Raw genomic sequence first — 22,732 nt, forward strand, 5'->3', positions numbered from 1 at the left:
TATTTATTTGAATTATTTCCTGGAATAACAGATCATTTAAAAAAAAACTGACGGTTTCATTTAACGTAAATTTTATAATTAAAACAGTTAAAACGGTAGGATAAGCCGCTGCATAATATATCTGCTGCGGTCACTTCTTATTAGGTGCAAAGGGGCACCACTAGCCCCGAAACGTTGGATTTGGTATTTATTACACGCTGAAAAATTCCTTGAGAGTGCCGCTGTTGTGATTTACTTCTTCTATATATATATATATATATATATATATATATATATATATATATATATATATATATATATATATATAGTCCAGTGGTTTTGACCGCACTCTCACTTGTGGGAAATGGGGTATCGGTGGGGTGCGCATAGGGGGTACAGACCAGGATCCGTGCCTCCAAATGTAGAAGATTCTCCCAACAGGGAATGTGCACTCTCCACAATATCAAAGAAAACTTGCTCTGATAAAATCCAACTTTTGCTTTATTTCATATTGAGATATCCAATATTCTTATGCCATAAATTATAAGAGCCCCGAAGTTTCGGTCCTACATCTGGACCTTTATCAAGGAGCCTGAAAATAACATAAGGCAAATCACTACAAGTGAATGCTTAATGTGATTTCAAATATACAGTATAACATATACATCATAACAAAAAAGTCAAAGCCATATACTTACAAAGGCACAATTGTCAACAGTCAAAAGTTCATACTGCCTGTCGATATGTGTCGACAGGCGGTATTTCATGCCCTACCATCCATTACAGCATAGAGGGAGAATAAAATAGTGTTCCGAGTGCAGCGAGCCATGCGGTACAAGTTGACAGTGTCCATGTCTACTATGTTGACATTTGGGACAAAAAAAACATGAAAAACTTGTGCCAAGCTTTTGAGTGTGGAATGCTTGTGTTGACCTTCCCGCCCTGTCAACCTTAGCCATATCTACCTATTTCATGTGTAGACCTAGTCCATGTCGGCATTCAGTGGCATTCAGTGGTCAACACAATGCATGTCGACCTAAGACCCCCGGGGTTTCACAGCACACAGTTTGGGAACCACTGTGATAAATGATACACCTGTGAGTAGGTGGATGTGGGATAAGAAGCCAAAAGTCCTTATTCAGATCTGATCGCAGTACAAATTTGTTCTCAAAATGGGAAAAACCATGTGCACTGCAGGTGGGGCAGATGTAACATGTGCAGAGAGAGTTAGATTTGTGTGAGTTATTTTGTTTGGTACTCTTTACCTAGAACGGCGCCCACGATGTCCATCGCGGTCATCGGGGGTAAAAAATCCATAGGAAACAATGTTAAATGGGCCACAGAGCCCTAATAGTCCCCCTGAAGCCAGAAATGGCCCCCACAATTGTTAACGCCACCCCACGATCAACGTGAACCCGAAGCGTGGCGAGCGCAGCGAGCCCGCGAGGGGCGGCGGTACGCGTCCTCCGACCTTTTCATACCCCCACTATCCACGTGGGATAGTGGAGTTGAGAATAGAATAGTGTGGCGAGCGCAGCGAGCCACCGAGCCCGAAGCAGCGAGCCACGCGTCCCTTCGCGGGCTTCACAGGTATCCGCGTCCCCTCGCCACGCTTCGGGCTTGGTGGCTCGCTACGCTCGCCACACTATTCTATTCTCAACTCCACGCCGACGTGGATAGTGGGGGTATGAAAAGGTCGGAGGACGCGTACCGCCGCCGCTCGCCACGCTTTGGGTTCACGTTGATCGTGGGGTGGCGTTAACAATTGTGGGGGCCATTTCAGACTTCAGGGGGACTATTTGGGCTCTGTGGCCCATTTAACATTGTTTCCTATGGAAAAATCGCGGGCATTGAGGCATTGAACACTAAAATCGCGTCCATTGACACTTTTAACATTGTTCCCTATGGGAAATCGCGGGCATCGCGTCGCACCCGTTTTTTAGTGCATGCGATGGCCGCGATGCCCGCGATGGGCGCCGTGCTAGGTAAAGAGTACCTTTTGTTTCTGTGAAGGGTTAATGCTGGCTGCATTATGTTTACACTGCAAGTTTGATTTCAGTTTCAACACACCCCACCCAAATTTTACTCTCTCTGCACCTGTTACATCTGCCCCACCTGCAGAACACGTGGTTTTGCCCAATTTGAGAACAAATCTGTACTGCGATCAGATCTGAAAAAGGGCCAAAATGCAGTGTACTATGCAGCAGATATAACTATATACATATATATATATATATATATATATATATATATATATATATATATATATATATGTATATATATATATATATGTCCAGTGTCCGTGAGTCTCTGAAACACTGCCATCTGCTGGCGGAGAGTGAAACATCATCTCTTTCTCACACATGCACAAATACAGAAGGCAGCAGACTAGCTTTCGAACCTTCTTCTTTGAGCAGTCTTACTAGTCCTTTATATTTTACATTACACAGATTTCAGTCGTAACAATTCGATAGTAAAGGCAAGATGAGAATGGTGATGTAATATACAGAAATAGGGTAGAGAGCCAGAGACACCATAGAGGCATTTTTGTACCACCTCTGGGTAGTGGTTATCGATTATACAGAAAATAACTGAATACAAATACAATTAGACTTTGCTATGACTTGGGGAAGGGTAGATCACAGATTAAAGATACAAAACAAAAATATTGTGGTCTCTTGTTTTACCACTTAATGGCGAAGATGTAGCAAACCTTCCAGAAAAAGTGGCGTTACCCAAAGCAAACATCATTTATCTAGCACAGTCTATAAGATGACCGCAAGAAGCGGATGGGTTGCTATTGGCAAATTCTCCCCTTTATCTCTCTTAAATGTTTCATACATCCCCCCAGGGATGTCGCTAGCTTTGGTGACACCGTGTGTGCATAAAAGTCTCCTTGCATGAAACATAGCCACGCACAACTAAAAGGGGTGTGCTTGTGACCTGACCCCATTCTCATCACTCTGGGGATCCCAAAAATGCTGGATTGCCCCCGGAGACGGTCAGCGGTGCCGGTTAGTACACTGAGAAAGGAGCCAAGTGCTGCATGTAGTGTTAAAGTGCTGCATCTGGCTTCTGTCACTAAGGAGGAGCCGGCACCCCCATAGTGATGCCAGTAAATGTGTAACAACTGTTTTATGGTGCTGATCTTTCTTACTGGAAACTGCCATAAGTGCCTGTGATAGGTAGATGGTACTTACCGACACTTCCCAGAAGTCGTGGGAGACTCTGGTGGTTAGCCTGAGTGTGCCTTCCACATATCACATGCTTTCTAGAGCAGTGGGCAGGATACATAGATAAAGCAGGGTATTGAGGGGATACAGTCACTAGGTCGACAACTGAAATAAGTCGACGTGGCTAAGGTTGACAGGGTTGGGAGGTTGACACAAGCACTATGTCGAAAATGGGAAGGTCACAGTAAAAAAGTGGAGTTTTTCACTTTTGTATTGAGCCGACATGTGCCGACAGGTGGTGTTTCATGCCCAACCGTCCACTACGGAAAAAAAATAGTGCGGCACACTTTGACGGTGTCCATGTTGACATTCGGGACAAAAAAACGTGAAAAACTCATGTTGACCTTTTGACCTTCCCATTGTCGACCTTATGCTTGTGTCAACCTTCCAACCATGTCAACCTTACTCATGTCAAACTATTTCAGGTTTTGCCCTAAGCCCCGTCGAACTTCAGTTGTCAACCCAATGCATTTTGATCTAATATGCATTATGACCCATACGCCTCGCAGAGGGCGGGGGGGGGGGGGGGCTAACATGACACATGACACAAAAAGCCATCATTTTAGCTTTGTGTGTTAGGGGGAAAGGCCGTCAAGGGGGCGGGGCCTAATGATTGACCCAAGAAGACCTCAGCTGCTCCTCCTCTCCGGACTTATCCGGGGGGAAGTGTTTAGAAATGTTGGTAAGTATGAGATAGATCATGAACTGAGGTCTTAAGTTTATATCCCCCAAAGCTATACTACTATAGAGTTTTGCACGCTCACCATGTGTTTGAATGGGTTAAAACAAAAAGAAGAAAACTATAGTTTATATTTTAAAAACGGGGTATGGGTAAAACCCGGACCCAGACAAGACCCTGGAATAGGGGGTGTCCTTTTCCGGGGGGCTGCCTGTGACAGCTGTCACCAGGGAGAGAATAAAGCCTCCCTGTATGTTCCGGGCATGTAGCAAAAACCGGAAGGGTTCGGTTCACACGGGGAGGCTGTAATCTCCCCCTTCTCCAGTGGTGAAAGCTATCACAGGCATCCCCCGGACAAGACACCCCCCCCCCCAGCCCGGACAAGACACCCCCTACCTTTCCCCCCCCCCCCCCCCCCCCCGATGGGACACCTCCACAGACCGCGGACACTACAAGTTCCGGAAGGCAGAGTTTGATGCCCGGTGCTCCGGGGCCGTTTTTTTACGGGTATGGGTGAAAACCGGACCAGGACAAAACCCCCGGACCACCGGACCGGACAACAAACTCTGCATTTTGGGGCTTGTAGCCTCCGGTCCGGGGGGTGTCCTGTCCGGGGGTGTCCTGTCCGGGGGGGCTGTCTGTCACACCTGTCACCAGGTAGAGGAGGAGGGGGAAAATAAAGCCTCCCTGCATGGTCCGGGCATGTAGCAAAAACCGGACGTTCCGGACCACCCAGGGAGGCTGTAATCTCCCCTCCCCCATGTCCCTGGTGATAGCTATAACAGGGACCCCCCCCCAGACAAGACACCCCCCGGACAGGACACCCCCTGGACCGGACCCTACAAGCTCCGGACTTCAGATTTTGATGTCCTGTCCGGCGGTCCGGAGTGTAGTTCGGGTCCGGTTTTTACATAGTCCCTTTTTTTACTTATTTCCTCTAATAGGGAATATTGTAAGCTGCACTGGGGCAGGGACTGATGTGTATTCTCTATGAAGCCTTGTGAATATGAGTGTGTTATATGAGAGATAGAATGATAGATAACCCTTTCCCAGTTACCATGAGCAGGAAGAAATCCACGGCAGCATTGGCTGTAATAGTGTAATTAATCTTGTCCTCAAACAGATCCTGCTTACAGCAATAGCTCATTGCCCGCAGCAGTAATTACCCTGCACTTAACAGGAAATGCCAAAAGCTCACACAAAGGACAGCGACGGGCGCTCTCCTAGCAACTGAAGCACTCACTTTAACGTTTAGAAGCTCATCATTTTTACATTTATATTTTAAGCAGACGGAACCTTCTCTGTTCCCAGAATAGAAGCTGGGAACCAGTAAGGATGAAGGTAAATTTGCATACTAAAAATAGAATTTCAACGTCAAGTGGGAATTAGAAGCCTGGATAATCATCCTGTATTTGGGCAACATCATTTTGCTAATTAAATTGTGGGTAAACAGCAAAGGTAGAATTTATTTCAGATTTCCAGGACAGTTTACAGTATTAAAATAAAAAATAATCCGCATACTAATTATATTTTAGAAACATGTGGTTATATTATTGTAGCAGACCAACATCAGCATCCAAACCCTTCACCTTCAACTTCCTGCATTCCAACCAGTGGCGTAAGTTCATCCCAGTTGCCCGGAGGCAAGATAAATATTGGTGTCCCCCCACATACATGCTCACACACCACCTTATATAACTTTATGCATGTACTGTATGTATATATATATATGTATGTTATGTTTAAAATAAAGAGAGCATGATATTGTCCTGTTAGGAGGGGGAGTCAGCCACAGAAGCGATATTGACAGCTTTCAATGAACTAATTCAAACTTGCAGTGGAGGACAGGTGCCCCCTTTGAAGCAGGAGCCCGGCGGCAGATGACTCCATTGCCTCCCAGAGTTCTGCCTCTGATTCCAACTCTAACCCCACCCCCCCACGTGATCTACCCCAACCCGCCCCTTTAAAATCCAAACAAAACCACTCCCACAGCCTAACCGTAAACCTCATAGTGCCCAGTCCTAACCCTCCCCCTACCACTTCCTGCATTCCAACTCTAACCCCCCCCCCATGTAGTCTACCCCAACCTGCCCCCTTATAATCCAAACAAAACAATACTCCCACAGCCTAACCGTACCCCCATAGTTCCAACCCTAATCCTCCCTAGAATCCCCACCACACTCCATTGGGAATGCTGAAAGCTGGGATTCCGGTGTGCCAACTGTAAGTGTTCCCACCAGTGTCGGTATTCTGGCATTGGTATACTGACTGCCGAAAACCCAAACGCCAGTCTGCTTATTATTAAACATATTAGATTTAAAAAAAAAAAACGCAGGAAAATAATAAAAAAATGTAAAAAATGTTTCAGAACATTCCATCTCTTACTATAATATAAAGCGACAGCCGCCATTCCCCTGACCACAGAACGCAGGTGTAGTCCAGCTCCATGGCAGCCTTTACTTCTGGGATGTACCAAAGCAGAATGCAGGGCTAATAACCAATCAGGACCTCAAATTCTATACTTATACAAGTACAATTTATTATCAAACTACACCTTGCAGCAGGGCAGGACTAGCCCACAAGGGCCCAGGGGAAACATCTACCTTCGTTGCAAGCAATTTGCCGACCATCAAATGACTTTTCCCCTGTTGGCAAACAAAAGTCAGTCTATACCTGGGGTAGCCGACCCTAGTCCTCGAGAGCTACCAACAGTGCATGTTTTGCAGTTCTCCTCACAGAATCACAATTGAGCTAATTAGCTCCATCTGTGTATCTTTTAAAATGTCTCAGTGAGTACAATTGTGCAGCAGCTAGGTTGTCTGGAAAATGTGAACTGGTGGTAGCTCTCGAGGGCTAGGGTTGGCTACCACTGGTCTATACTGACCTTCATTTGGGTCAGAAATGTCACCAAAGGCGTTCACACAGGGGACAATCATGGAAGTGGCAGCACGGATGGTGTAATGGTTAGCATTAATACCTCACAGCGCTGAGGTCATGGGTTCCATTCCCACCATGACTCTAACTGTGCGGAGTTTGTATATTCTCCCCGTACTTGCGTGGGTTTCCTCCGGGTACTCCGGTTTCCTCCCACAGTCCAAAAATATACTGGTAGGCTAATTGGCTCTCAACAAAAATGAACCCTAGATTGTCTGTGTGTGCATGTACATGTGGTAGGGAATATAGATTGTAAGCTCCACTGGGGCAGGGACTGATGTGAATGTTCAACTATACTGTGTAAAGTGCTGCGGAATATGTATGCGCTATATAAGAAACTGCTAATAAATAAATAAAAATAAGTGAATCCCAGAAATAGAAGGGGGGAAGTTTACCGGAAAAAGGTGGAGAACCAGGCACTCAGAGGGGCATAAGTGAATAATAAGATGGTAATAAGTCCCAGGATGGTTCCACTAGAAGACACGGATGGGAGTCCCCCCCTTCTGGTGAAGCACCAACACGTCTTAATCCTTGCTAGGTTATTTTTCAAGGAGAGAGTCTTGTGTCCCCTCCAAGTTAATATGTATTTTATTATTTATTAACAGTCTCTCATATAGCACACACATATTCTGCAGCGCTGTACAGAGAATACTTGAACAGTCACATCAGTCCCTGCCCCAGTGGAGCTTACAATCTATGTTCCCTACCACAGGTACACACGCAGACATTCTAGGGTTAATTTGTTGGGAGCCAATTAGCCTACCAGTATATTTTTGGATTGTGGGATGAAACCAGAGTACACGGAGGAAACGCATGCAAGTACGGGAATAATATACAGGGAGAGCCATGGTGGGAATGGAACCCATGACCTCAGTGCTGTGAGGCAGTAATGCTAACCATTACACCATCCATACTGCCCCAATATGAGTGTCCAATCCACCTCTTTCACCCTATAGCGGGCGGTACTTCCGGTCACGGCATATTTCTTGCTACGTGATGCACCGCTTACGGTCGCTTCTGCCCCTCTACCACTCGCAGCTCGTATCAGCTTCCTGTTGAGCAGCGCCCCACTTCCGGCTGTGGCTCCCTTATTTATTCATACGGGGATGCCCCGCTTTTGGTGTTTGTCATTACTAGCGTTCTTTATGTGATCTATCAATGTGCGGAGTGAGCCGCTAATAACACAAAAATAGATACATTTAAATACATTAGAATCACCACAAAACATATAAAGAAATATACGATAAAAACATACAAGAAAAACCGGTGTAAAAAATAAAATAACATAAATGATAATATAAAAAAGGTATAATGAAAACGGTACATTATAAAACATATAACCACAAAATCATCATTAGGTTTGAGTGTGTCATCTTCACCTCTGATGCCGACCATCGAACAATGTGGAAGGCCCATGCACATCTAAGGTTACTCTGAGGTAACCTTAGATGTGCGGGGGCATTCAGTAGGGTGATTTCCATGGGAACGCGACTACCCCTATGGATAATAGAATATCTTCTATTGTACCTCCTATCTATCATTGTGTTGATATGGACTCTTGCCTCATGCGGTGTGGGGATTTCCTCACTCACTTGATCAGTCATTGACTTCTCTTGATGTTTGAACACCCAAACATCTGTAATAAATGTCATTACTTTTTTATCAATCAATCCATTCTCAATTCATTTAATGTTAGTCTCTATCCTGCTCTCGAATTCTTTGAAGTCTGAGAGGTCAGAGAAAGGTTTAATTGAATCCTTGGATTTATCAGTAGAATGTCAGTCAACTTCTAAGACTGACATTTATAAAGATGGGGGTTTAAAAACAAAAACGGTATCAAAACCAACAAACACACACATACATCCAGAAGTGCAGTTGCCATCATATAAATTGGCTTAATTTGATTCCAGGTGGACAATTAAAGCATGTTAGATGCAATTGTACTGATGAGAAGATATTCCGTGAACAAGCCGATAGCATAGAAGACAAATTTATATAGAGTGGCTACGATTCAGAAGCTATTTGAATTCTGGTTAAGAATTGAGAGGGAGGATTTATTACAGCATATTAAACCTAACAATAAAACCAAAGGAGACTTTAATTGTGCTTTCATTACGAGGGGGATAATGCCCAGCATAAAATCATCAAACACTCATTCCAAAAAAACTGGAAAATTCTTAAAAAAAGATTTGGGGTGAGATTTCATAGGATGAGAGATTCAGAAAGTGAGAGATTTGGAGAGAAATCTCCAGTTTTTTTAAAGCGGAAATCATTTACACTTGATTGCCGCTTTAAAAAAACTGGGGATTTCTTACCAAATCTCTCACTTTCTGAATCTCTCATCCTATTAAATCTCACCTCCTATATCTTCCAAGCTCTTCCAATATGACCTAAGTTTGTCTATAGGAGGGCCCCTAATATATGATAGATTATAGTTAAAAGTGACTTCACCTATAGGAAAGATCTTGACCAAAGGTTTCCATAGATGTGGCCTGTGTAAAACATGCAGAGAAATTAAGAGTCATGGATTAAGTAAACTAAATTAAATCAAGATTAATTAAAGAAAATTCACTTTAGATGATTTTATGACCTGTAATACGAAAAACCTTGTCTATGGGATTGAGTGTTATGGTCACCAATTTTATACCGGTCGAACTTTGAGAACTTTTAAAATTCGTTTAGGTGAACATTTAAATAAAAGGGACTGGAAACTCATTCTCTGTCTAAACATTTTAAAGTTGTTTATAATGCTTCAAGTAAACATAATGGGGGAAATTGACTAAGAAAAATACGTAAAATATAGACGTATTCATATCCAAAAATACGCCTATTTTATACGTATTCGTATTTTCTCGATTTACTATCCCGAAAATACGTTAATTCATATTTGTATTGATGGCCCATTCGTTTTTGTATTTGCAAATACTAATGTATACACCATCAAAAGAATGACGAATAGGAATCACCATTTCCTAATATACTACAATTGATATGCCTGCTAATTACCAGTAAAATACGCCTTGAAAATACATTTAATTTTCCAGGCGTATTTGGCAGAATAGGGGGTTAATGTTTTGGCTGGGGGGACTTTTATAAAAAGTCTCCCCCGGCTATGGCATTACCCTGCTGGGTGGTTGGGCCTGGTGCTGGTTCTTAAAATAAGGGAGACCCCTACTAATTGTGTCCCTCGTATTTTGGGAACCAGTACCGGCCCTTGGACCTGGTGCTGGTTTTAAAAAATAAGGGGCCCACTATTTTAATAGAATCCTGATTATTTAAAACCAGGACCGGCTCTTTGAGTCTGGGGCTGGTTATGCCTGTGGGGGGGGGGGGGGGGGCACCACTCCCTTTTTTAAAAATTATTTATTTTTCACATTTATTTTTTTTATACACTTCAGCCTGCATGGATCTGACTGATCCGTGCAGGCTGCCAATACGAATTTGTATTTTAAAATCTGAATTCCTATCGGTAAAAATCCATACACCATCGGAAAATACGAAGCAGTCAAATACGACTGCTCTGTAAATTTCCCTCCGGAATATGAATTCCTAAATGAAACACGACGCGATGCCAGTCATATTCATTTGTATTAAGAATACGAATTTTTGTATACAAATTCTTAGTAAATTTCCACCATTGTTCGGGGGGTTTTTTGGGCATCAAAGCCATACTGTACATAATTATTTTAGGAAAAAGAATAATACCACTCATTTGGCACTTGAAGAGATGAAGATGGTAGATGAATATGACACACTCAAACCTAATGGTCTTAAAGGTGCCCATACACGTTACAATTATTGTATACAATATTGTCTACAATATCGCATCTCATCGCATCTCGGTTTTGCGATAAGATGAGATGAGATCTAGTACAAAAAGTATGTGCAGCACATACTTTTTGTACTAGATCTCATCTCATCTGATCTCATCGCAAAACCGATATGCAATGAGATGCGATATTGCGCACAATATTGTATACAATAATTGTAACGTGTATGGGCACCTTAACGCTGAATTTGCGGTTAAATGGTTTTTATATTGTATTGTTTACTTTATACCTTTTATATTATCATTTGTTATCTTATTTTTTACACCTTTTTATCTTGAGTTTTTATCATGTTTCTTTATATTTCTTTTGGTGATTCTATATTTAAATGTTTTATGAGCTGCCCACTCCCGACATTGATAGGTCACATAAAGCCCCTTAGTAATGATGGACATCAGAAGCGGAACATCCATGTATGAATAAACAAGGGAGGCCACAGCCGGAAGTGGGGCACCGCTCAACAGGAAGCGGATACGAAGCACGAGCGTAAGTGGGGCAGGAGCGAACGGAAGCGGGACACCACATGGCAAGGAATATGCAGCGACCGGAAGTACTGCCCCCCCTATACGGCCAAAGAGGTGGATTGGACACTCTCCTTCATCATATGAACCGAGAGGACACTGATCTAACTTTTACTAATAGGACTGTTGTTACTTCCGTTCGGCCTTATCTATATCTCCTGTTGAAAAGTTGTATACTTTCATTGCCCTGCGACACCATACACACTCTGGACACAATTCTGTCCACAGCTCAGATTTTTACCAGAAAAGCAAAGATTAACCATTCTGCCCGATAATGGAAAAAAGGGGGGGAAAACTGGATATTTGCCTACTCCCCCCTAAAATCATTATACCCGAGCATAGTTAGTGACCATGTGCATGTCACTTAGATATTTCTATGACCTCTGGGAGCAGGACTATAGCCAATGACATTGCAGTATTTCTATTCCAAATGTGATTAGCGACAGCTGCAGTATTTGTTCGGCAGCATTCAAATTAAAATCCCATTAAGAACGTGTGAGCAAAGATGATCATTACTGCCTCACAGCGCTGAGGTCATGGGCTCGATTCCCACCATGGCCCTAACTGTGCGGAGTTTGTATGTTCTCCCCGTGCTTGCGTGGGTTTCCTCCGGGCACTCCGGTTTCCTCCCACAATCCCAAAATATACCAGTAGGTTAATTGGCGTCCAACAAAATTAACCCTAGAATGTCTGTGTGTGCGTGTACATGTGGTAGGGAATATAGATTGTAAGCTCCACTGGGGCAGGGACTGATGTGACTGTTCAAGTATTCTCTGTACAGCGCTGCAGAATATGTGTGCGCTATATAAGAAAATGGATAATAAATAAATATATATCCCAGGCACTAGCTAGCAGTTGAGATCTAAATTGTTTATTTCAGTTCATTCAACACATTTTGTCCAATGTGCCAATTATTTCAGGAGATTCCTTGGTAATGACCCTGGATGACCCAGCCATAATTAATGCATAAGTAGGATTACAGTAAATCATGTTACTTTATATTTATGTGTTATCGGATAAGAGATTGGCTGTGTAAACCTGGACACATACTGTGTAGCTTCCGCATGCTGCATTTTTTATTTTTTTTTCCTGCCGTTAACCCTTTAAATGCCAACGGTGCTGCGAGAGATCCTCAAAATATCCGCTAAAAATGCCAGCGCCGCTCACAGCGACTGTTCTTTTAGTAGAAATAAACACAAATACGGCCGAGTCAATTCATTGACGTTAGCTAAATATTGCGCCCCAAAAAACAGGTGCAATAATTAATCCGCATTTTTAGCGGATATTTCGAGGATCTCTTGCAGCAACGTTGGCACTTGAAGGGTTAAACATCATACAAAAAAATTACATAAATATGTAAAATAGGATAATGCAATTGTAAAACGTATCATTTATGGCCAACCATGTGTCCAGCTTGTGTTTGGTGATCATGATGGGATTATTTTTATGTGGAAGCCTGGAGCTGCAGCTGCAAAATCGCATGCGACTGGTCACTCCCTCCCCCTGCTCCACTGTGTGGCACATACAGTCGGTGCCCACCAATCTTTTTGTATATATTACTGCACTTAAAATAACATTGGGGCCCGGTGGGGCCAGTAATATATACATTGCTGGCATGTGCCAGCAATGTATATATTACTGTCTTAAAAATATTGGTGGGGCAGCGACTGTGTGTATGCTCCACACAGTGGAGCAGGGGGAGGGAGCGACCAGTCAGCCAGGGGCAGGGCGTTCTGCCAGGGGCGTGGCGTTCCGCTGGGCTGTGAAGCCGGGAGGGAGAGAGGAGGTCGTGCTGCGTGCAGGAAAGCCGCATGTGAGCCGGGCATCATGGAAGCGAGGTGGGGTGAGTATGAGCAGCAGGGAGGGAGCGGGCAGTCAACTGCACTGAAAGTCTCTCATCTTTCAGCCCGACTGCCGTACACATTTAGCGATGATGGCACAAAAACAAGCGATCATCACTAGATGTGCTGGTAAAACCAGCCGACGGCCCACTTTGCTAGCGGTGGTGCGGGAGCGCGCATTATCGCTATTCAGCCATCACTGGGGCATACACACTTTTGTGTAAAGTAACCAACTTAATAAAGGTTTCATACTGCGATGTAATTGGGTATACAAAATGCTGCCATGCGTGTAAAGAAAACGGTGTAATTTTAGATTGATACATACAATGGTTTTTTAAGTTAAAGTATATGCTTTTGAGGGGGGTATTCAATGTGTGATTTCAACAGTCGGAATCCCAGGCCGTTTTCAGTCAGGTCACCTGCAACTCAACCGGCAGAATTGTATTGAATTGGATTGTCGAGAAACGGCCGTGAACTCGACAATCCACAACCGTTTCTGACAAAACAGATTAAACTTGTTTTAAAGTCGGATCTGTTTTGTCAAAATCCGCCTTCAATGCTGTCGGAAACGGCAGCATTGACTAGGTGGCCCCTATTTCCCCTGTGGTAAATAGCAGACAACATTGAATAATGCCTTAAAGCTTCAATTATATCAAACAATTTGCTATTAACATTTTTCAAAATTGGATTTCCAGTTCACCTAATTGAGGTAGAGTTGGGCAATGTCTCATTTTAAAACGTCTTTGTATGGGCTTTCATATGCTACCTAACATCGGTATGTTTCTGTAAAAATGTAAATTACGATTTTCTCAAAAAAAACAAAAAATTTTTAAAAAAATCTCAAAAATTGTTCATAATGTTTTTAAAGTTTTATTTTGAGATCATCTGCGATGAGAAGTTTCACTTTGATGATGAAAATGAGATCTATCTGGGCCTGTTAATTACTTTTAATTTAGCCCGTAAAACAATTGCTTTGATTTATATGATGTACAATGAACCAGTATGTTCATTTTTAAAACTTTTGTGATAATTTTAGGTCTTTCGCATATTTTAAGAAACCTTCGCAAAGATTTTTGTTGTGGAGGCTGCAGGTATGAAAGCATAGGATATCTGGGGTCTGGAATTGTGACTGTTTTTGAAACCATCATCCAGAAATATTGTTGTCTCAACGTGGTCCTTTTGTGTTGAGAAAGCAAAATGCATTCCTGTAATGTTTTCCTCTGCCCAATCAAAAAGAATCGGATTATCATATGGACGTTGCAGGCTGGCTTTGGATGCTACAGGGTTTCTTATAAAAAAAAATGAACTAGGCGCTGGTATGGGTTGCTTTTTTTATTTTTTTACCTTGAAAAAGCTGACCAAGCTCAGTGAAACGCGTTTGTGGCACAGTGAGCAGATCCTGGTGGCACAGTGAGCAGACCCTTGAACGGAGTGACTGGTACTAAGGTTCCAACCTCATCTTGGCTAACCACAAAGACTGGATTCCATCTCCCTACAGCAAAGATCTTGTAACACACCACTTTTGAGAAGCCCCAAAAGGTCTGTGATCATCCTCCAGCGGCCCCTTACCATCATTTGCGCATCCGAATCATAGTGAGACAATTACAGCTGTATACCCAGTCTATCTAGCCTACAAAGAGGATTTAAACCTTACCAGAAAGACTGCCACTATACTCCCTCAAGGCTCACACCAAAACTGTAGTATTCACTTGTTTTTATGCCATTGTTTTTATATTATATTTGTATTTAATAAATTGTTAAAATATTGCAGGCAATCCCATCTAATTTTATTATTTATATATGGTTTAGAATACATCAGCGCTACTTTTTTGTATGTATTGTGGCTTTGGATGCTAGCCTCGTCACTGTGCCACCAATGCCATCACAAGGACCTTTAGCATGAGCAGTTGCGAAAAAATGTCACTCTTCTTCTATACCAAAATCATCTTTATGAGAGCATAAGTTGTCAAAGTTTTTCTCATTCAATTAAATGACAATACATATTAAAAAAAGTAAAACGCAAAGTTTTTTAGATTTCCTTTTTGTTTGTGTGGTATATATTACTCTGAGATTTGGGTGTTTTCTATACACCAATGACAGCGTTTCTTATACCAAATTTCAGCACAATCTGAAATGGTTAGTCTTTCAAATAATAAACGTCTGCTTCCCTTACAGGCCAACCTCATGTTATTCTAGCAGTTATTCATAAACAATGCCAACAATGCTGTAGACAGCCAATGACACACTTATACATGGACGAAGACAGATGCTGAAAGTGAAACGCAGATTTTTTATATGTAGATGGATGCTGACACACTGACAGATGTTGATCCTGACAGACACTGACACATTGACGCTGACACATGGATGTTGATACACAGACAAATGTTGACACACTGATGCTGCTACACTGGCAGACACCGAAACATAGGTGCTGATGTACAGACACATGTTGACACACTGACACTTACACACTGGCAGACAAGGACACATGGATGCTGATATACAGTCATTGACAGAAGGAAACTGACACAAACACAAATATAGATTTTGACACACAGACAGATACCGACTCTACTTGCAAACCCTTACGTACACACTACAATCGGTTACCCCAGGAGGGTGCAATGTAGAGCTCCAGCAGCAGGGATGGGATCTTGTCAATCTCCTTGCGGGTGCCCAGCAGGCCACAGTTGAAGCAGGGACGGGATCTGGGCAATCTCCAAGTGGGTGACCTGGCAACCTGATTATGTTTTTTTTTTGCTTACTTGTGCCGGCAAGTATAAATTAGTCAGATACAGCAGCTATTTTTTTTGTGTGCCCATATGAACCTGGGGGCACTTGAACTTCAGGCCAAGACCAAGTGTGTGTACCCCATATATTTATCTGTGGCTGGGCCTGACGTTCTGCCCACTATGCAGGGGTGCATGGGCTGCCCACTGTGTGGGGAGGGTGTTACCGCGGGCCATCCGCTTCACAGGTAGGGGGTTGCTGTGATATGCCCGCTTTGCAGGTAGGGAGTTGCCGTTGGCCACCCTGCTGAGCAGGGAGGAGGGTGCCACTGGACCTCCGCCATATGGGGGTGCACTGCGGCCTGCCTGATATGCAGCCGCTCACTGTGTGGCGAGGCATGGGCTGCACAGTCACTGCTGCCCACAGGCTTTGAGAAGAAGCTGTTGGAAGTAAATCGGGCACACTTCGAGCACAGCGATGGGGGTGATTGCCCTGATCACAGGAGCTGCAGCTTATTAAGAAAAGAGCGGGTTTGTTCATATGATCTAGTCGTGCAACGGTTCTCAACTGTGGGCCCTGACCCCAAAGTGGGTCCCGATCTTCTCAGCATGGGGTTGCGACTCCATGTTGCTGACCATCAGGCTGATGATTTTTCAAATCTCAGTCAGTGATTCAAGGAGTCTGAAATGCCTGTTGAATTGTCTGTTATATTAGACTCCTTCCATCATTTTGTGCCTCCACAATGCTGCCATGTATGTGCTGTCTGCTGACTACACATGTGATGTGATGGCCTTCTGCAGTAACTTGCTGGGGTCCTGCAATTATTTTTATTGTCTGATGGGGTCCCAGAGCAAAATAGTTTGAGGATCCCTGATCTAGTGTATATTCTCAATATCGCTAAAAACGTGGTTGGCGACTTCACACTGGCTAATTCTCCAAGACAATCCCTTCCATTTACTTATGCAGTTATCTGTCCTGTAATAAAAAATTGACGAAAAAGGAGTTACCGGTAATAAAATCCCAAATAACGAAACTCAGGTAATTGCAATAATACATTACACGGGGTGATAACCTTTTGTACCGGATGGTAGGCAAGTCTCCATATGCCAGAACCGGTCAATAATCTTCTTTTCCATTCTGTCAGACCAAATATTACTGGTTTATAAGGTTTTCACACAAACTGTGCCAAAATATCCACTTAACACTGGAGACTTACATAATATAACGACTTTCATCAATTCTAAATGAATGATATTTAATTGGTCCAGCATTCTTTCCATTTCACTTCTTCTGGTCGACAGGTCTGATGTTGTGGAAGGGAGGTGGAGCTTCTAGGTCTAGACCGCACTGCAATGGGGATAAGAGCAGTGCCAAGAAGGCAAAATAAACCACATACAAATGGTCGTCTTGCAGTCTCCTCTGTAACAATAACGTTGCACAAAACATAAACATAGGAATGAATATCATAAGAGCATAGTACTATGCAGCAGACTTTAGTAATCAATTAAACACTCTGGGGGTGATTCAGCTTTGATCGAGCGAGGCTGAATTCTGTTCTGGCGGCAGGGGGTGGGCAAGCGTTTGTCGGAGCAGCGTGAAGGCGCTCGCTAGGCAGCCACTGTACCCTATCTAGCAAGCCAACCTGAATCAGGCCTTTTTTAAACCTTTTAAAAGTACAATAAAACTGAAAATAAAGTATGATGTATTGATCAAATAAGAAAAAGGCTTTGTAGCATTTGCAGATACATATATAAACATTGAAACAAAGATTAAGTGGTCATTGACAGAGCTACTGCAGAAAGCGAGAGTGAGATCGATCACTCCAATTATATATGAAAATGTTGCTTTCTTTCGGTTTACTTGACCTTCGTTATGCAAATGTGGGGAGTTCCAAACTACAATATTACCTTACCTCAGTATGGAAACCATCATGCGGCCAGGCTAAAGCACCAAATTCAACTACACATCCATCTTTGCTGCAGAACACTAAATATCCCTGCAGCTGGTAATCGTAACACAATTACACCTGTCACCTAGTTTAGGTGATAATTTAGTGGTTTGAACCAATCAAATTAAGAGAATGTAGTATAATATATTCATTCTAAAAAAAAAACAGTGACATCATGGAGTTACAAAGTGACCCAGTGATGTCACAGGTAAAGGTTTACAATACATTGACCATACAAGTTCATAAAACAGTGCAGATATTGTTTTCAACAGAAATAAGTAAATTTCACATTGCTGAATTTTATTTTTAATCTGTTGTCCTCATTTCTAAGTTGTATTCCACCGTAGGCCAGGGGCACAAGTATTAAATGATAGGGGAAAGACCTCCACAAATGTAAAAAGATCATTGGTGCCAAATGCTTCAGCAAGAGAGCAAAAACTAGATGTTGGTACTTACCGATAAATCCCTTTCTTGGATTCCATAGGGGACACTGGATAGCCTTTTACAGTGCGGTACAGATGAGTTTTCAGTGGAGCTGGCACTTTAAATTTAGCAGTGTAACTGGTTCCTCCCTTTCTATGTCCCTCCCCCAAGACCAGTTAAGAAACTGTGTATCGGCACGACATAACTGCAAAGCACATACCCTGTAGGCAGGTGCCCAAGAAGAACCCACTGGCAGAGAACATGGCAAACTATTGATGGAAGCCAACTGAATCCAGCGTGCCAAGGACCGTTTGGAAGCAGGTCAGCCCTGCTTATGCGCATCATAAAGGACAAAAAGGAGTCAGTCTCCTACAGCTGAGCAGTCCTATCTACATAAATGCGAAGGGCACCAAGGACCTAGAGGTCAGAGAATCTTCAGGAAAAAACGGTCCCAAATAGGTATGTGGAACGCAGAAACCACCTTTGGCAAAAGCAAGTACAAACCTCCTCGCTGTACCCATGAAAAGAGGACATGCAGAGAACGACAGGACAGAGATCATAACTCAGATACATTCCTAGCTGATGCTAGGGCAAGAAGAGCGGTCTTCCAAGAAAAGTACTTGAGATCCGTGGTCTTCAACAGTTCAAACAAGGAGGACTAAAAATATCAAGAGCAACTTGAGTTCCCAAGGAGCAATAGGCTTAGTACGGATGGTGGTTAGCATTACTGCCTCACAGTACTGAGGTCATGGGTTCGATTCCCACCATGGCTCTAACTGTGCGGAGTTTGTATATTCTCCCTGTACTTGTGTAGGTTTCTTCAAGGTACTACGGTTTCCTCCCACAATCCAAAAATATACTGGTAGGCTTATCGGCTCACAACAAAATGATCCCTACAATGTCTATGTGTGTGTATGAGGTAGGGAATATAGATTGTAGGCTCCACTGGGGCAGGGACTGATGTGAAAGTTCAAATATTCTCTGTAAAGTGCTGCGGAACATGTATGCGCTATATAAGAAACTGTTAATAAATAAATAAACAAATAAAAAAAAAGGTCTGTATTTCCTTAGTAGAAGCCGGTCGGCGTCCGAAAATCACAGAAAGAGCAGAATTCTGCACTTTCAGAAAACCCAAAAGTAACCCCACCTCAAAGGGTCATATTCAATGCCGCGGGGAGCAGCCAGCGAGGGGGTTAAACAGTGAGGATCGCAGAAAACCAGAGATCCTCGCTGTTTAACCCGCTCGCCCTATTCAATGTTCTGGGGGAATCCGCACTGTCACCGCACGGCGAGGATTCCCCCAAACAGCAAGACCCGAAGCTAATGTAGCAAACCCGCTGCATTTAACCATGGGTTTCGCTGCTTCTGCAGCCACAGACGCCGATTCCCCCTCACTCAGAAAACTGTGTATTAGGGGGGTCAGCTGAATTCTGATTCAGAGTGGTGACAGCGAGCAGGCAGCCCTGCTCACCCCGGCATTGAATACTCCCCAAAGCATGCCTGAAAAAAAAAATACAGGTGGTGACCTAGTCGAAAAGACGAGGCTGGGAGCTGACGATCTTAATACAAAACCACATAAGATTTCCAAATCCTATAGTAGTGCTTTGAGGTCACCGGTTTAGGAGCCCGAAGCATAGCTGGAATCACTACCACCGGAATTCCTCATTTCCACAACACTGCCCTCTTAACAGCTAAGCCATCAAACTAAGCCACTGAAAATTGGGAAAGAAAAACGGAGCAGATCTAGTCTGAGAGGCAGCGACCAAGGATAGTCTACGAGCTGGAACAGGAGGTCAGTATATCATGCCCTGCCAGGCCAATCTGGAGCCAAGAGAATGACAATGATGTCTACTCGCTTCACCTGCTTGTGAAGCCACGGAAAAGGAGGGAACAGGTACACCAGCTGTAACGCCAAAGTTGTCAAGGTGTCAACTGCAGTTGCTCTGGGATCAGAATAGAGGAAGCTTCATGTTGCATTGGGATGCCATAAGATCGATCTGAGGAAGGCCACACTGAACCACTACTTGCCGTACCTGAGGATGGAGAGCCCATTCCCCAGGATGCTTCAATAATCCTCTTCCAGCTTTCTACTCCTGTGATAAGTTTTGTTGTGAGAGCTAGAGTTTACTTTTCAGCCCAGCAAAGGATGGGAGTTACCACCCGCATGGCCGCTATGCCTCTGCATACCGTATTGTCTGTTTATGTATGCCACCGCCATGGCATTTGTCCAATTGGACATGAATGGCTTGCCTCAGGAGGAGAGGAAACACCTAGCACAAAGCTTTGAAGATCGCTCGGAGCACCAGGACATTGGTCAGCAGGGATGATTCTAGTGGTGACCAATGGCCATGGAAGTAAATGTTCATAATTGCTGTCCCAAGCTGCGGAGGCTGTAGTCCACCAGGACGACTCAGTTCCACGTTCCAGTAATGACGACCCTCCAGCAGATGAAAACTGTAACCACCACAGAAGAGACATTTTCATCTGAGGGCAGAGATGAACTGATGTAGGTGCAGGCGAGACCCTTTTCATTGGAGAGGAGATCCAGCTGAAAGGTTATGGAGTGGAAGCAACCATAAGGCAGAGCTTTGAAGGCAGTGACCATCTTACCTAGAAGGCAAATACAAAGGTGAACTAAAACCCACTGAAGTTTCAGTATAAATCTGATCTACCCCCGTATGGACCGAGCCTTGTCCAGAGAAAGGAACACCTTCTGAAGCTCCATGTCTAGGATTATTCTCAATAACTGAATTCGTTAAGATGGTTCAAACTAGGACTTTGGGAAATTGATTATCAAACCATGATGGATGAGTAACTGATGCGTTAAAAGAATGCTGTGGCACAACAGATCCTTGGATGTTGAAGTGAGGAGCAGATCCTCCAGATAAGTGATGATGTTCACACCCTGAGTGCGCAGTTGTGACAGCATTGCCGATATGACTTTGGTAGATACCCATGGTGCCAAGAAGAGGTTGAAAAGTGTGTACTGCAAATGGAAGATATACCTGTTGTGATGTCCAGATGGGGATGTGAAGGTAAGCATCTTTGATGTCCAAAAAACCAAGAACTTTCCCACCTCCATACCCACAATTACCAAATGAAGACCCTTGCAGCTAGCAACCTATTGACAGCATCCTGCAGAACCTCTTTTCTGCAATCCAAAACTGGTAAACCAGAGGTGAATAATTGATGAGAAGTTTTTACTTTGAATTCTAGTTTGAACCCCTGGAAAATGAGATCTGACACATGCATCGTGGAAAGTCTGGTGCCAAAAAACCTAGAAATCCATGAGAAAGTCTCCCACTCTGGGGCCCCCAGGTAAGAGGGAAGCATGTCATAAAGTAGGCTTGGAAGTAAGCTTGGTATCCTGGTGAGAGTCGGTTGTAGTAGGACTACCACAACCTCTGGACCCAATGGCAGTAGAGGAGGCGGTGTCAGGACCACAGAATGAAATGGCACCCAAATGGATGGACCTGTTTTAAGAATGATGTGGAGCGGGAGGCCCTGGAGGAAGGCAGAAGACGAGGCAGATGAAGTCTGTTGTGTAGAGCCCATAGTGCCCAGAAAGGAGAGGACCCATCACAGTAGAGACCTCACGAGGGTACTGTGTAAACTTTGTCCTACAACACTTGCATGTAAAGAGCTTCTGGGAGCACTTGGATAAAGCACCACCCCTTTCATACATATATATAACTCTCTCTCCATCAGAGTCCAGTGCTTTTCGGTATCTCTCTCTCTATATATATCTTCACTCCCTACCTACCACTACCAGCCCCCACTGTTGCAAATAAACCTGGAGCCGGAGTGTAGCAGCCACAGCAGCAGGTCGCCGAGCACAGTTCGCTAGCAGCCAGAAAACCGGCAGAGGCTCCGCCCCTCTTCCGACGAGATGTTGCATGCGCGAAGATAGCACCAGAGCGCCCAAGCAGTAAGCACAGTGCTTCCTGTAGGAAAGAGGGAGGGAGCCAGTAACACACTTCAGAATTTAAAGTTCAAGCTCCACTGATCACCTGTCTATGCCCCAGTGTAAAAGGTCCAGTGTCCCCTATGGATGAAAGAGAAAAAGTCCATTGCAATAATTTATTTTCAGATTTTAACACAGGGGCAGAGCCTTAGTTGGGAGCAAAGCAAAACATATCAATTAACTTTGAACCTTTGTAAAACCATGCTGTACTGCAGGTGTGGGAGATGCAAAAAGTACAGAGATTTAGATGGGGGCGTTTCCAAACAGGAATCTAGACTGCCGTGTGAAAGTGAAGAAGCCTAGTATTTGAGGGCTTTATGCAAAAACTGCCAATATTTACCCTGCATGCAAAGTACACAAGTGTCTACACACCCCTTGCATTATAGCATGGTTTATCTATGTGCAGTTACTATTTACACTGTTTTTGTTTTGCTCCCAATTTACAATGAGTCTCAGAGTGTTAAGTTTCAAAAGACACCTGCTTGGCCGCTTTCACTGCGTGTAGGTAAGGGAACGCGTGTTCAGCAGAGGGGTTTTCTGGTGTGTTTTGCTCACTGCTGTCTCTTCCTCAGGCTGCATGAACCACATCTTTTTGTGGAAGGCAGCGTGATATCATTTTACGTCTCCTTAAACTCTTCAAAGCTTTGCTT

Source organism: Crinia signifera, chromosome 2, assembly GCF_055691185.1.
Source record: "Crinia signifera chromosome 2, ASM5569118v1, whole genome shotgun sequence".
Lineage (NCBI taxonomy): Eukaryota > Metazoa > Chordata > Amphibia > Anura > Myobatrachidae > Crinia > Crinia signifera.